The 14349-nt window shown below is 43.7% G+C and overlaps 1 long non-coding RNA gene across 1 annotated transcript; it reads left to right on the top strand.

Moving 5' to 3' along the window:
• Positions 1 to 9695: 9695 nt before the first annotated feature.
• LOC106599907 (uncharacterized) lies at positions 9696 to 13999 on the top strand. The gene is made up of 3 exons (XR_001327611.3): positions 9696 to 10260; positions 10687 to 10820; positions 11222 to 13999. It is a non-coding gene; the product is annotated as an uncharacterized LOC106599907 (long non-coding RNA).
• Positions 14000 to 14349: the final 350 nt, after the last annotated feature.

Raw genomic sequence — 14349 nt, 5'->3', positions numbered from 1 at the left:
AAAAGCGATAAAGTGTTTCAGCCAGAGCGTGCCTCGATATCGTTCAGCTTTTTCCCGGGCTCTGAGACCCTATGGAAGCCGTAGGAAGTGTCACGTTATTGCACAGATCCTGAGTCTTCAAAAAAAAGAGCCAAGATGAAACACTACTTCTCAGACAGGCCACTTCCTGCTTGAAATCTTCTCAGGTTTTGGCCTGCCATATGAGTTCTGTTATACTCACAGACACCATTCAAACAGTTTTAGAAACTTTAGGGTATTTTCTATCCAAAGCCAATAATTATATGCATATTCTAGTTACTGGGCAGGAGTAGTAACCAGATTAAATCGGGTACGTTTTTTATCCAGCCGTGTCAATACTGCCCCCTAGCCCTAACAGGTTAAAATGCTGTGAAATAGTCATATGTTTGAAAAATTGAAGTTTTTGTATTTTTGAGGAATCTGTAATTCGCGCCACGCCTATCATTGGATATTGGAGCAGGTGTTCCGCTAGCGGAACGTCTAGATGTAAGAGGTTAATAATAACAAACTAATAATACAGAATCCTAATGTGTACCAGTAAGTAAAATGCTATTAATTTATCTCAAAGTTGATAATACGATCTGTGTGCTCTATTGATGTCTGATCTGAGTTTGATTGGTTATACCTAGGAATTCCTATAGGGGTGCACAGGGCTTCCCAGCTCACTCATTCCAAGTAACTTGAAGCTGAAGCTACATATCTGTGTGATTTATTTCTATATTTCCCTCTTTCAGGGGTATAACATTCTTCTCTGTGTCATGGAGGCTCTCCGCACTACCGAAGCTGACTCTCTCTCCTCTGTTTTCTTCCTCCTAGATCTATCCCCTGCCTTTCGACACAGTGAACCATCAGATCCTCCGCTCCACCCTCTCAGGGCTGGGTGTCTCAGGCTCTGCACACTCTTGGATAACATCCTACCTGGCAGGCCGCTCCTACCAGGTGATGTGAAGAGGATCTGTGTCTGTACCTAATACTTTCACTACTGGTGTCCCTCAGGGCTCGGTTCTAGGCCCTCACCTCTTCTATCTATACACCAAGTCACTCGGCTCCATCATATCCTCACATGGTCTCCTGTCATTGCTATGCAGATGACACTCAACTATTTTTCTCCTTCTCCCCTTCTGACACCCAAGTGGTGACACATCTCTGCATGCCTCGTGGATATCTCAGCTTGGATCTCGGCCCCCCACCTCAAGCTCAACCTCGACAAGACGAAGCTGCTCTTCCTCCCTGGGAAGGCCTGTCCGCTCAAAGACCTTTCCATCATGGTTGACAACTCCACAGTGTCGCCCTCCCAGATTGCAAAGAACTTCGGCATGACCTTGGACCATGTTGTTCTCTGCAAACATCAATGTAGTGACTACCTCCTGCAGGTTCATGCTCTACAATATCCGTAGATTACGACCCTACATTACACAGGAAGCGGCACAGGTCCTAATCCAGGCACTTGTCATCTCCCATCTAGACTATTTTAACTCACTGTTGGCTGAGCTCGACACTTATGCGATAAAACCCCTGCAACTTATCCAGAACACTGCAGCCCGTCTGGTGTTCAACCTTCCCAAATTGTCCTATGTCACCCCGCTCCTCCGCACACTCCGCTGGCTTCCAGTCAATGCTCGCATCCACTACAATGCCATGGTACTTGCATACGGAGCAGAAAGCGGAACTGCCCCTCCCTACCTTCAGGCTATGCTCAAACCCTACACCGCAACACAAGCATTCCGTTTGCCACCTCTGGTCTCTTGGCTCTCCCACGCCTATGGGAAGGCAGGTCCTGCTCAGCCCAGTCTAAGCACTCCTCTATCCTGGCACCCCAATGGTGGACCCAGCTTCCCCCTCAATCTAGAACAGCAGAGTCCCTGCCGATCTTTCGAAACACCTGAAACCCTACCTCTTCAAAGAGCATCTTAAATAATACCCCACCTCAACTAAAAAAACAAATCCCCCCCCCCTTCTAGCTCTGACTTTGCTGATAGCTACTTTATTGAGGAAAAGTGTACTTACTATGCCTGTGATATGTGGTTGTCCCACCTAGCTAACTGTACATCGCTCTGCTAAATGACATAAAATGTAATTATATAAATATGTGTATTATCCCTTGTTCAAAACATCAAACAGACAAGAGCAGACAGCGGTGGACTGACTCAAGCTCTCAGCAACAAACCCTCATGTTTATCAATGAGCACCACAGAGTGGAATTACATAAAAAAATCCCCCCAACTCACAATCTCACTGGTGTCACACTAACAACTCCTCTCCCATCCCAGTATGGTAGTGCAGAAGCCTGTTATCCTCCCCAACATGGCCGCTGTGGCAACTATTAGTATCAATCAGATCACAGTGGAGATGGAAGGGCAATTGAAGTGAAAATGAGGCACAAATCAGCCCTGCTAAATTTAATAGAGACTTGTCTCGGTTCCTCCTCCTGCCCTCTCTCCCCCATCCTCCCTCCCTCTCCCCAGTGTGTCCACAGCGTGATGGGACGTTGCTGAGAAGGAAAGTGTTGGGCTAGGCAGACAGACAGTAGTCCCAGCTGGAGGCAAATGCAGAGAAGGGGAGAGAGATGGGGAGAGAGGGGGTAGTACGGTATGATCGCAGATGGAGATGTGCCACAGGAGATTAATCCACCGCACAATCAGAGGGCCTCCGAGATTTTAAATACAAACTGAAACGAAGGGAAAAGGAGGAGGAGGAGGAAAATAGGAAAGAAGCCATGAACAAACAGGGGGCTTTTGCAGTTTAGGGGTACTTTGAACAATCTCCCTTACTGTACAATAAGTGACTGGTGACAGGCTCATCCTATTATGGGAGGGTGGAGGGGGTGGATTTTATTAAGTAACTGTTGATGATTTGAGAAAAAGGTGTAAATAGTGGCCAGACTATGTCTCTGTGAGCACTTGGCTGGCTGGCAGTTGATCCCGATTGATAAGAGAAGGGATTTATCTAAAGGCCTCTTGGTCATGATGAGGGACAGGATGAGGGCTGTGGCCAGTCTCATGTCTAACCGTCGGCTTTTAAACGACCTAAATGGAGTTTATAACTGCATATAACATTATCAATGCATACATTGGGCTCCTGAGACACTGCATCCCAATGCAAAAGGCGACACTACAGTCCCTGGTTCAAATCCAGGCTGAATCACATCCGGCTGAGATTGTGAGTCCCCTAGGGCGGCGCATAATTGGCCCAGCATCGTCCGGGATAGGCTGTCATTATAAATAAGAATATGTTCTTAACTGACTTGCTTAGTTAAATATAAAATCAAGTTTTAAAGACTCCCTCCTCTTCAACTTACTTGGAAGCTATTGGATGGATGCTCAGTGTTGAGTGTACAACTGATTTAGAGTATATATGATGTTTAATAGATTGTCTGTCATATAGCTTTATTACTGAAGTAATGAAAATGTATAGACATGAAGGTAAAGGTTTCTGTTAAATGGGCTTTCAAACATTCCTTTACTTGTATGAGAGGGTAGATAAGAGGGGTACTTTTGATAGTACAAATTATTACTTTTAGAAAGACGATTTGACGTACTTTTTATCAGCTTTATTATTGTTTATACACAGGCCAACAACAGTCTACTAGATGATACAAATATGTTATATTCTCCTTTGAATTGGACTGGATCTAACTGGCGTAATTAGGATGCTCGTAACGTTGATCCCTGGTGGTGTGCCATTTGAAAAGATTGTGAAAGTTATAGCTCATCCCCATAATCAGAATAAATAGCAATCCCACATGGGCAAATGCGTAAACAAGAGCTATGTTTTACATTACTAATTGATAACATTGGAGAACGCTTTCAAGTACAAATGAGCCCATTTGTTTCTCCCTTTACATCGACAGTAACTGTTTCAGTCTCATTCAACCATAACTGAGAATGCTCTGTTGTTCTAAACAACACAGCCTCGCCTCTTTTTGTGAGGATATTTGATTCTATTAGATTAAATCTGTTTCATCGCATCAATTACGCCAAAATAATTACCATCCTTATCTTAATAAACCATCAGAAACAAGTCAATAACTTGTATGAGAAATGAACCATGTTGGATATTGTGGGGGTTGATAGCTTACTAGGCTTCCGAGTGATTTATTCCAAAGGGCAAACATGGCAATCATGAAATAATGGACTTAATATCAATACGTTAGAAATGCAACAAACAAATACAGATACACACATACCGGTGCGCGCATACACACACACACACACACACACACATACACATACACACACACACACACACACACACACACACACACACACACACACACACACACACACACACACACACACACACACACACTGAGGAAGAAAAGCATCACTGTGGCGAATAAGTTGGGAGCTGGCCCAACATATCTAGTTGTGTGCTATAGAAACAGACTCAAACAAAGAGCAGCTGCTAGCGTTACTCATGCAGTTACACATCTCTGCCTAAGGAGGGCCTTTACGGTCTTCTTTGAAAAGGAGTATGAACCAGAGGATGTTAGCATTGAACCGATTCCAGTTCACCCAATAATGTCAAACACCGCTTTTGTAAATCTGACAATTTCCCAACAGATGACAACAGTCCAAATACTCAAATGTTACAAATGTTCACATTTCACTAATGTCACAGAGCTACATGATATACACTGAGTGTACAAAACATTAAGAATATGCTCTTTCCATGACATAGACTGGCCAGGTGAATCCAGGTGAAAGATAGGATCCCTTATTGATGTCACTTGTTAAATCCACTTCAACCTGTTTACATAAAGGGGAGGCGACAGGTTAAAGAAGTATTTTTAAGCCTCGAGACAATTGAGACATGGAGTGTGTATGTCTGCCATTCAGAGGGTGAATGGGCAAGACGAAATATTTAAGTGCCTTTGAATGGGGTATGGTACTATAGTAGCTGCCAGGTGCACCGGTTTGTGTCAAGAACTACAACGCTGCTGTGTTTTTCACGCTCAACAGTTTCCCGTGTGTATCAACAAGGGTCCACCACCCAAAGGACATCCAGCCAACAACTGTGGCAAGCATTAGAGTCAACGTGGGCCAGCATCTCTTTGGAATGCTTTCGACACCTTGTAGAATCATGTGTTAACACAGTACACAAACATGGTAAGAATACATTTTTGATTAGCTATGCGTGACTCGAGAATGTATATTGAATCAGTAAACCTACACCACATACAAACCTCAGTGAATTAATACTTGAGTCTGATCTTGAAAAGCATGAACATTTACTGTGAAACCCCTGGGGCTCTAACAGGTCTCCAATGGGAACACTTTGTTTACCTTGCTCCAGTGGATACACTGTGACGACACATCTGACCTCTATAGCCAGCCTTCCCAGAACAGACCACACTAACACCTAAACCAACCCACCCAGTTTCCTGCCATGCCAGACAAGACAGCAGAGTGACTGGAATCAGCCTGAGGGGAGCCAGGGAGGGACTAAAGAAGGAGGGAGGGAGGGAGGGAGGGAGGGAGGGAGGGAGGGAGGGAGGGAGGGAGGGAGGGAGGGAGGGAGGGGGGAGACATTAGTCACCATTACCTCAGCCCGGTTCAGGATGGATGCCGCATGTGGCGCAGCGGAGAACAGATTCACTGGATTGATAAAGTGTCTGAGACGTGGGGAGAAGATCAAAGCATAGAGAGAGAAAGACAGATTGGAAACTCTGGGTCAAAGTTATGAAATGATTAGATCAGTTGTCAGCTGAGGATACAGTGGTGAAAGTGGATCAGGGAGGAGCACAAGAAGCTATGTGAAGTAGCTTATTTGTTGATTGGTAGCCAGCGTTGTTTCAATATCTAATATTTCAAATACTGATACAAAAATGGAAGAATGTGGACTGATTTGATGATTGAACAAAGCGAGGAAGTGTGGGGGGAGCTGCTTGAGACAGAGATGGTTGATTGGTTTGAGTGATGAAGTACATAGGGAGTTGATTGATTGACTTGAGGAAATGAGGAGAGAGCTGATTGGTTGGAGTGATGAGAAATATGAATGAGCGGATTGGTCAGACTAATGAGAGACAGAGGGAGCTGATTGGTCAGTGATGAAGCACATGGATATTTTTTGGGTTAATGATTGGGTGCAGAAGGATATGATTGGTCAGAGTGATGAAGAACAGAGATATCGGTTCGAGTGATGAAGTGCAGAAGGATCTGATTGGTTGGCGTGATGAAGGACAGAGATATTTGATTGGTCAGCGTGATGAGTTTGCAGTACGAGCTGTCAGTGGTGATGGAGTGTTGTGTTGTCTGTGACAGGGCATCGTGCCATCCGCCCCAGGCGTTACTATGATCAATAACTTTCCCCTATTGGCTTTCTTTTTCCCCCCCATCTCAGAGGGTGGGGGGATTGCTGTCACTTAAAAAAGGGAGCTTGACTGGGGAGCACTCTTTGTGTCTTAGAGATATATTTCTCTGCAAGGACAGAGATGTTATAAAAATCATAATTTACACTTTCATCTTCTTTATATTCACTGGTACCATGGAAATCCTTACTCCTATTAGCATTACTTTAATCCTCAGCACCATCACTGCCATTCTCTACTGCCACATGTATTGCCAGGTCTACAAAAGTCAAGAACACGTTTTCATAGAAATAATTTTTTACTGACTCAAGTCAAGTTCATAAAAAAAGAGGAAAAAACAACAATAGGCTGCCCAACGGATAATGCACTACATACAAATACAACAGCGCTTTAATCGGATCATAACTCCGCCAAGGTCCCATGCAGTTTGTATAAAAGCAGGCATTGTAGTGAAGGTGGAGGTATTAGTCAAGGTCAGCATATTCTCCTGCCGAAAGGAAAAAGGACAACAAAGAATAGTTTGCCATATCTGGGTCAGCCACTTTCTCCACCTTCCTCCTAATGTTTGAAGTGCATTGCCAGATATGACAAATGCAACTTCAGAAATAGTCTATTCAGACGTACCTACTTAAGGTGGAATAGAGAAAATAGATTTAATTACATTTGTAGAAAAAATATCCCCCAGAAGCCCTCCCAAATAATATGCATAGCCTGAAAAATAGGCTCTATATTAGAACTACCCCAAATTCAATTTTACTCTTCATTTCCCTCCGCCATCGCTCCATGTCGCCTGAAACGATACGAAATGAATTACTTTGCATTTGTACTTAACACAGTCTCACTTGATCTACTATGCAATACGCAGGGATTCAGAGTCGGGCATCAAACAAGACTCCATGAAATATCTCCATGAGAACTGGGTTGTGTTGACTGTGAGGGGAGAAATCCCTGTGATTACCTGAGGATGTGTCCTTCCACTTGAGAGTGTGTGTGTGTGTGTGTGTGTGTGTGCGTGCGTGTGTGTATTTGTGTGTGTGTGTGTGTGTGTGCGTGCGTGTGTGTGTGTGTGTGTGTGTGTGTGGTGTGTGTGGTGTGTGTGTGTGTGTGTGTGTGTGTGTGTGTGTGTGTGTGTGTGTGTGTGTGTGTGTGTGTGTGTGTGTGTGTGTGTGGCGTGGGCCAGGAGCCGGGGGCTCCTTTCAGCCTGCTATTTCCACCTCATATCGTCTGCCTCTGTGGACTGGTGAAAGCAATCTGTGCAGCCCAAAGCCCAGAGGACATGAGTTTGAACAATACAGAGCTGACTGCACCACCTCTCTCCCTCCCTCCCTCTCCCTCTCGCTCTCTCTCTCTCTCTCCTAAAGCACTTCATAGAGGGCCAGTAGAAAACACATAATGTGGTACAGTACATGCAATTGCTGAGAAATATTGTACAATACATTAAAATGTGTGTGTGTGTGTGTGCATGCGTGCCTTGACTCTATGCATGTATGTGTGTGCTGACTGTAAGTGTGTGAGTTATGTTGAGTATGCGTGTTCTGTACAGTAGGCCTACAGTACAGTATCTGAGACATATAAATGTGTATCTATTCATACCCTGTGTATAGTACTTGTGTGTATGTAAGCATTTCCCTGTGTAGGAGTGTGTGCATGTGTTCACATATTTTCAGCACATCATGTTGAATTCCTGTGGCCCACAAGCCTCCTGCTTTATTTAGCTTGGATAAAAACACAGGTTTACTTTTTATCTGGCCTATCAACATCTGGCTCCCATTACAGAGGAATGAGAACGCAAGCTTGGATTATTAGGATTACTAGGGATCGGTCGGGAAAAGATCTTTAGCCTAGTCTGCTTAATAATACCTAACCTAACCCTCCCTTTACCCACATAACAGGAGACAGACAAAAAGCTGCAGGGCCTTTCCTACACAATAACAGTTACAGCTGTATGTACTACTCTCACCCCTGGAATAGAAATCCCCTTACAATCCCCTCTGAATCAGCCTCCTCAAACCAATCCCTCTTACACACAAGCTTACACATAGAAGCACGCTTACACACACGCAGGCAGGCACGCACCCACGCACGCACGCAAGTACACCAGTACACAAGTAGAGATTTACGCTCAAATAAATCTAGTACTGAAAACAGAAGACGCTGTGTATTGTAGACACTAACACTCTGAGAAACACAAAGGGCCAGCATTTCAATGTGCTTTGAAATTCCATTGAAATAGAAAGACCTTGTTTCTCTGTACACCGTCCATAGTCTCTTTCTATTTAGTTGCATCTTTGTTGTACAGTTCCTTGTACGCATGCACTGCAAAGAAATTCAAAGCATTTACAGTACAGTACAGTAAAGTACTTATTATTTCCAATGACTGTCTGTTCTATTATCTTGCCATAGAACTGTTGATTGAAATTCGTATCCATTGTCCTTTACCTTTCTAAATAATGTGTCAAAGACTTGACCTTCTGGGATTTTCCAAACGGTAGGGTTTGAATTTAGCGCAACGCACTATTCATGTTGTTGCTATTCATTCCATTGACATTGTCCACATCTGCAGCATTGTACCTGTGTGTGTGTGTATGAGTGCGTGCGTCTGTGCATCTGCCCATCCGGGGGTGTGTGTCATTCCTTAAGGCGGATATAAAGGACCACTAATCCAGACCGACAGAGGAATAAACACAATTCCTGATCTGATTTATCTCTCACAATATCATTCAATTATCCAGCCCACTGCTGAACACAGTCCTCTAGTCACAGAGAGAGAACAACAGAGAAAGGCCAACACAACACTGTCTTTCAATAAATGAGAGCCAGCCTGAGCCAGGGCTCAATGGAACAGGATAATAAAAATACAACACACACACAGGTAGGTAGGTAGGTAGGTAGGAAATCAACCGACCGAGGGCAACGTGGCAGGCCACCATGCTGTTTTATGACTGAGAAACATGGCAGCCCCAAACCTTCTTCCGTGCGTTATTTATCGCCCCACCATGAGGCTATTGATGCTATCAGAGGAGAGGAATGTAGTTACACTGGTGGCAGATGGGGAGACTGAGGGGGAGGCAGACGAGCTGTGGTAGACAGACATAGCTAAGTGCTTAGTGCCAGGGGGCTCTCTCTCCCTCTCTCTCTCTGGTGGTGGGTAGGGAAGTAAAGCATTGGAAAAGGCTACAGATACTGTACACTGTAGCAGATGCATGATTGGGCTGAGGGGAGGTGGAGCAGAGAGCTGTGCAGATACAGATACTGTATGACCCACTTTGAGCTGTTGCAGCTCTAGCCTGGGTCTTATCACGTCAAGCCTGTTCTCTCTAACCCCCATCCCGCAGAATGGAGACAATGTTCATGTCCCTGTGACAGCTAAGGGCAACATCGCTGCAGCCAATGGAGTACTCTCATTGGCTCTGGGCTGGATACTGGACTGTTCATTGGAGCCCTAAAGCGGTTGGATGTTAGATCCCCGGAGTGGTTGTGAGTCGTGACACCTCCCTTAGGCTTCCACAGGGTGGTGAGGCTGAGTATGGGTCTGGGCTCCAGAGACTGGTCCATTCAGGTCTGCGTCTCCCCCCATCATCCCTTGGCTCCACCCCAGGAATGTGGCTTGATTGCGGTTGGACTCTCCCCCTGACACACTGACATATAGGGTTGGGATGGGCCTGGACCAACCCCCAACCTTGACACTGAACATGGGCCTAGTAGGGCCTCCTAGCTCCTGCTTGCTCCTGGTCTTGGGGCTCACGTTCCCCTTAAAAGCAAATGTTAGTTTTAAAAGTAAGTTTGATAAGACGTTGTCTTGTGTGGGCCGTCCTGCCATCCGTGGACCATGGAGGAGCAGGGTTTGATGTATGGTGCCAGATGCCCAGTGCCAGATGTTACAACGTGGGTTGAAGTTGTGGGTTTGCCGTGCGTCTCTGTTTCAGAGCTGGGTATGAGCTACTTTATCTACTCCCCTCTCTGTTTCTACAGAAGGTCACTCAGAAAGTATGCTGTGTGTCTCAGAGAACATTTGTGTGTTTGTCTGTGTGTGTGTGTGTGTGTGTGTGTGTGTGTGTGTGTGTGTGTGTGTGTGTGTGTGTGTATGTGCGCTCACAAATGCTCGTGTGTGTGTGCGTGTCTGCTCTTGTGTGTTTAAGGTCTTTATTTTTTCTCTCTTTATATAGTGTTGTGTTGTGTCTCTTGTCGTGATGAGTGTTTTGTCCTATATTTTTATTTAATTTATTTTTAATCCCAGCCCCAGTCCACGCAGGAGGCCTTTTGGTAGGCCGTCATTGTAAATAAGAATTTGTTGTTAACTGACTTGCCTAGTTAAATAAAGGTTAATTAAATAAATAAAAAGAGTATCCTCTTTGCAGGAGTACATATATAGTGCCAGGAGAACTGTCTGCTGATGAGAAGGTGGCCTGGTTACAGGGTAAATGGAAACAAGATGTGGCGGCCCCGCACTCCTTTGAAGGTGTTCCACACCATACCTCTGAATCTGTGGAGGGTATGAGCACTTCCATAAAAGGACTTTCTGTTTATCTTAACCTGCCAGGGTCTGCTCACCAGATGTTTGAGGGCTTTTGCTTTCATCTCTGCTAGCAAACTTTATTTTTATTTTTACAGGTTAGTTATTTTACATTTTTCTGCTGATGGGAAAAACTAAAAAGTAAACTTTTTTTCACCCTGAGGGAGGGTAGGTTAAAATGTAACATTGTTTTAGTTGTATTAGATAGCATGCTGAGATAGTGGGGATTTAGAAGGTAGTAGGATCACAAAGGAGCCCATGCTCTGTTCCCAGCAGCTCAACAGATAAAGATATGAGAACAAGAGCTGGATCCTATCAAGTCTGCTGTAAAATCTGAATTAATTATCAAAGCTAAACTGTGAACCTAATCTTCCCAACAGAGAATTTAGACCTTTTCCAAGAAGGCCTGATGAAAGAGTTACCCGGACGACTGACCCTCCTTCCAGAGAAACTTGGGTCATCACATGGCTGAGATAGGACTCTGCCAAGGAGCTTCACAACAACCTACTCCACATTTCACCCACATCACTCCCTTGAACCAACACATCTTTAGTAACTCAACATAAGATATATGGCATGTGTGTTCCAAGAACAGAGAGAGAGTCTGGTCAATCTCAAGTAATGACACAGAGGAAAATATTATTAATTTCTAAGATGGATGGATGTCAATAAACCAGATGCTTTTGTACATGTAATATTGAACAGTAACCTTCCATAAAACCATATATTTCCTGGTAGACCTGAGTAAAATAAGTTAAACCTTGAGAACTACTTGAGAACTCAAAATGATTCGTTATGCCTCACAATCAGGGGCGAAAATCTGATATCCACTTTGGAGGGGACAATTACATGAAATTTTCTCAAGAACAATTCCTGAGGGGGACACCAAAAGTAGTGCTGTAACACATAGCCTACATTGTAATATGGTAAATGTATATTGAGGAACCAAAGAAATAAGGTGTTTGCCGTACTCCTAACTACCGGTACCCAAAACTACACAACTAATCACAACAGCAATACCATTGCCTTTAACAAATCTTAGTTCAGTCACCAGTTTAAGTTGAGAGTGGGGGTATCCATGGCATTTTCCAATTATGTTCCTATTTTACAAGTAAAAAAAATTGAGAACCTTTCATAATGTTGCCAAACAAAGACTCAACAAACTTACCTGAGACTCCCTGTCTCTGCCAGTCTGTCCCTGCATATCTGTCCCCAACTCTGCTGTCTGTGTGCCATCTGTTGCCTGCTCTGCCTAATGACATCATTGTGAAACACATTTACATTTACATTTAAGTCATTTCCATTAGAATTTCATTTCTTTCTTTAGAACATTTTATCAACTAGACTTTGAGATATTAGGCTACTAGGGTTCTTACTATGCGTTTTGGTGTATTGAAAAATACCCTGATGTCCGTCTTTTATTTTTCTGCCATTTTTCTACCTGGCTGGCTGGCTACACACACACACACAGTGTGTAGGTTATTTACAGTAGGAGATGGGCTTCTATCATCTTCAAACATTCTATATGGGCTTCGATCTAAAAGGTAGCTAGCAAATGTGAAACGGATTAAAATGACAAGAGTTGACAGCTGTATGAGTTCACCATTTACACAACATATGCTGCAACCTTTCGTAATTTTAACAGTTTGTTTCATATTGGCTGGCTTCCAACAATAGCTGAATTTGCAAAGCTAGTGAGCACCAATTCAGTTTCAGTGGTGTTTGCTATAATCTTTGCTACCAGGGTTAAATAAAAGTGAAATAAAATAAATAAATAAAAGTTCCCTTGCGACAATTTAGCTTTTGCAACGAGACCATTAAATATATTTAAGACAATGGTAGAAGAGAGTGTAGTTCTGTTCAGTTTGGACTTCAGTTTATCGCTAACCTTATCACAGGGACTTTGAAGCACTAACTTACATCATCTGCATGCTGATTCCATCTTTGACGACGCCACATAAATGGAATAGGTACTAGCTAGCTTAATAGTTAATATTTGCGTGCTAGCTCTGCATATTCAGCTAGTGTGTGTGTGCGCGATTGACTGGATGAACCTCACGGCAGTTACGTAGCAAGCTAAGGAACTGGCAGTGGATCAAACCATTGTGAGGCAAAGGGCGGGGGGGTCGCAATCTTTTGAAACTTAAAAACGCGCTATTAAGTGTCTATAATCAGCACAATTGCTTTCATTGCGTATTATTAATATTATTTAAATTACATAGTTATGTTTCAGTGATATATTGGGGGGGATAAATCATATTTTTCCCAGGATGGGGGGGTCGTGTCCCCCCCGTCCCCCCCGGGATTTCTGCCCCTGCTCACAATTACCATTAAAATCAAATCATATTTTATTAATCACATAATTCATAAACAACAGGTGTAGACTAACAGTGGAATTCTTACTTATGGGCCCTTACCAACAATGCAGAGAGAGAGAAAATAGAGAAATGATAGCAAAGTTACAGCACATAATAATCAAAGTAATAATAAATTGTCACGTTGTCTAATTATTGGAGACAGGCGCAGGAATACTAATAGGTTTTTTTATTTTCTCCATCCAAACAGAAGAGCGAGGTGGAAACCTCTAAATAATACACGGGACGAGACCCGTAAAACAAGTGCACAATAACATGTATCATGGAAGCCAATACAATAGCACAGGTACTCACAGGACCAACGGAAATGGGGAACAGAGGGCACATAAACTCAGCAAAAAAAACCACCCCTTTTTCAGGACTCTGTCTTTCAAAGATAATTCGTAAAAATCCAAATAACTTCACAGATCTTCATTATAAAGGGTTTAAACACTGTTTCCCATGCCAGTTCTTTGAACCATAAACAATTAATGAACATGCACCTGTGGTCCTTAAGACTTAAGACGGTAGGCAATTAAGGTCACGGTTGTGAAAACTTAGGACACTAAAGAGGCCTTTCTACGGACTCTGAAAAACACCAAAAGAAAGTTGCCCAGGGTCCCTGCTCATCTGCCTGAACGTGCCTTTTGACCCTCCCTTTGTTCAGGGACACATTATTCAATTTCTGTTAGTCACATGTCTGTGGAACTTGTTCAGTTTATGTCTCAGTTGTTGAATCTTGTTATGTTCATAAAAATATTGACATGTTAAGTTTGCTGAAAATAAACACAGTTGACAGTGAGAGGACATTTCTTTTTTGCTGAGTTTACATACACATACTAAACAGGGGAAATGGGAACCAGGTGTGCGTAATGAGGAAAAAAAAGTCTGGGGTTGGTGGTAATGAATCCAGTTCAGTGACGCCTAGAAGGCCGGTGACGTAGACCTCGAGTTGGGGAACAGAATGAGCAGCAGTACCGGGGGTATGCGTGACAGTACCCCCCCGATGCGCTGCACCAGCAGTGGGACGACACCGGCCTTGGGTACGACCACAGGGACGTGGTGTGGGTCGGTAAGGGCGCCGACGATGAAAATCCCTGGTCAGCAAAGTGTCCAGGATGTCCACCGCAGGAACCCAGCACCGTTCCTCTGGG

The sequence above is a fragment of the Salmo salar genome, chromosome 03 (assembly GCF_965601325.2).
Source record: "Salmo salar chromosome 03, fSalSal1, whole genome shotgun sequence".
NCBI classification, from domain to species: Eukaryota; Metazoa; Chordata; class Actinopteri; order Salmoniformes; family Salmonidae; genus Salmo; species Salmo salar.
This window is presented reverse-complemented; position numbering and strand designations above follow the sequence as displayed.